The sequence below is a fragment of the Martes martes genome (genome assembly GCF_963455335.1).
Source record: "Martes martes genome assembly, chromosome: 6".
Classification (NCBI taxonomy): domain Eukaryota; kingdom Metazoa; phylum Chordata; class Mammalia; order Carnivora; family Mustelidae; genus Martes; species Martes martes.
The window spans coordinates 20,623,008-20,625,823 of NC_137893.1; positions in this window are offsets into that span (position 1 = coordinate 20,623,008).

The following is a 2,816-nucleotide window of genomic DNA, read 5'->3' on the forward strand; positions in this document are numbered from 1 at the left end:
TAAGGCAAAGCTGAGCTTATTGCCTACGGCGGTGAAGCAGAGTACTTGTCCTCAGAGTCTCACAGCTTCTCAGAGCAAGAAGGGCTAAGGAGATACATGTAGTGAGATTCCGAAGTCTGACTTAAGACAGGTGTTTCAGTGTGGGGGCACGTTAAGGACGGAGGGAGGATCATGGTGTCATAATCTAGCATTGGTGGACAAAACAAAGGAAGGATTTTGGAAGCAAAAGGTTTCAACGAGTCTTAGGTTATAAGCTGCCATTTAATGCTTTCTAAGATTAAAGATTTGAGGAGCACATGGATGGCTCAGTCAGTTGAGCGTCAGACTCTTGATTTCAGCTCAGGTCATGATCTCAGGATTGTGGGATCAAGTGTACAAGCAGCTTCTTCCCTTCCCTTCTGTCTCTCCCCCTACTCATGTGCATGTTTTCTCTCCCTCTCTCTCTCTCTCTCTAGTGCACACACATGCTCTCTCACTCTCAAATTAAAAAGAAATAAAATCTTTTTAAAAATTAAAAAAAATTAAAGACTTGATACGTCTATCAGGAGGTTCTTGCAATGATCAATAAAATTATCTGCCACTTTTATCTCCCTGGAAAAGAGGTTTCTGTAATTATTAAGTTATGTGATGAAGACAGTAGAATAGAAAAGTTGTGTGTAAACTGTAAGCTGTGTAGGAGGTTTGAGTCTTAATAGTAACAAGTCCCAAAAGTACCCATTGGGCTACCCTTAATCATCGCCTTGTACCGCCAGCCCCACCCACCTTGTGCCGAATCTGTAGACCTAGAAATTTCAGACTATTTCCTTTTCTTGTAGTGCTTCCTTCCTCATCCAGGTCACTGTCCGTGGGGGAAAGAATTCCTGTTTCCATACCCAGCTCAGCTACACACTGTCTCTCCTCGAGCTCCTCCAGCTCTCCCACAGACAGGGCTCATTCCAGCCTTCTGCCAAGGCCCCAACAGGCCCTAATTCACACACACTAGGTAGGCCACAGGAGCCCTTGTCCATGACTTTGGTGGACACTTGAAGGTTTGGTAGAAGAGGCAGAATGTACACGTTGGGACCATTGTAAAATGGCACCACTGGGGAAAGGGTCACAGAAAGTAGTGCCATGAATTATTGTCATTACTCAAGGAAATGAGACAGAGCTGGCTGGATGTCCATCAACCCTTTTACTCCCTCTCACCTGGGACAGAGTTAACACTGATCTCGGGCAAGATATCAGGCAGGACAGAAGCAGCCTGGGTCCCAGGACTGTCAAATGGAGAAAAGCCTGCTAGGCAGGAAATGAAGAAGAAATAAACTCCTATTATGTGAACCATGAAAAAATGTTCGGTCTATCTGTTACAGCAGCTCATACAGGAAGCAAGATGATGATATTCCCATCGGGAGTCATGAGAAAATGATCTCTGTCATTGTTTGGAACTGAAAAACCACACCAGAGTGAAGAACACCGAGTTCAAGCTTTGGGTGACCTTGATGGAAAACCAGAACAAATGAACTTGGCTTTGGCATATTAATCAAGTGGCAGGTATTTATAGAATGTGTTATTAGCTGATCATCCTTTGAAAGCCAGTTTGCTTCTTTGGGAAGGTTCCTCTTTTTTTTTTTTTTTTTTAAGATTTATTTATTTATTTGAGAGAGAGAGAGAGAGACAAAGAACACTTGAGCGGGAGATTGGGGGCAGGCAGAGGGAGAGGGAGAAGGAGAGGAGCAGGCTCCCCACTGAGTGCAGAGCCTGATGCAAGACTCCATCCTACAACCTTGAGATCATGACCTGAGCCCAAATCAAGAGTCAGATGCTTAGCCAACTGAGCCACCAAGGCGTCCCAAAACTGAGATGATTCTCATTTATGTATTTCAGATGGGAAGAAACATAGGGCCAAAGTCATATTTGACCAGAATCTCCTCAATACCTAGGTCATTCTCCCTGGAGTTCACTTTGCTACAGAATCCAGAGAAAAACCTCTCCCAGCACCCTTCTCAATAACTTCATGGGCTGGAAGAACTAATACCCGCATGACAAAGGAGTCCTCACTCTCAGGGACTCTCCTGCAGTTTTGCTGCCCCTGAGTGCAGGTGTTCAGGCTGGGTCACAAAAATTAATTAATTGATTAATTAATTAAAATTTTAAAAATAAAAATAAAAATCACATACCCACAAGGATAGGCAGGAGCCCCTCTTTTCCCCATGTTTCTATCATGTTATAGAGAAGGACACAGTGTTGATCAGTGTACAATTCCACACTAGTCTGCCTGGGATGACAACCGTAAGAGGGTTTGGCCATGCTGGTTTGAGGTGGGCCCTGTTTGAGATCATTGCTGGTCTGTGTGCACCGAGCTGCGTGCGTTCTGAATGCCTAGCAGCATGCGTTCTGCCCATGTCCCTGCAACCATATGATCCTGGGAGTGATTTGCCCACCTTCTCCACCTACCCCACGACTTTCTGTAAAATAAAATTAATGAAATTGGCCAATTTCATGCGAGAAAGGTAGTAACAGGTAGTAAAAGATTATGGACTCTCATAGGAGGGAAATACAGAATAATACTATATCTAAACACTAGGTACATCCCAATTAGCCCCAATACTGGGACACTTCCTCCTATCGAAAGGTAAAGAGTCCAGTGGATTAAAAAAAAAAACCTCTTTTTTTTTTTTATTTTCTTTTGTCGGTAAAACTTTCACAATGGGAAAAAAACATAGCATTTGGTTCATGAATTCTGAGTACAAAAGGATTCCACAGGCAAACAACGTTATTAGAAGAAGCCATCCAGCTCTTACTTGTTCATTCACTCGAGAGAGAGCGTGAGAGCCGTC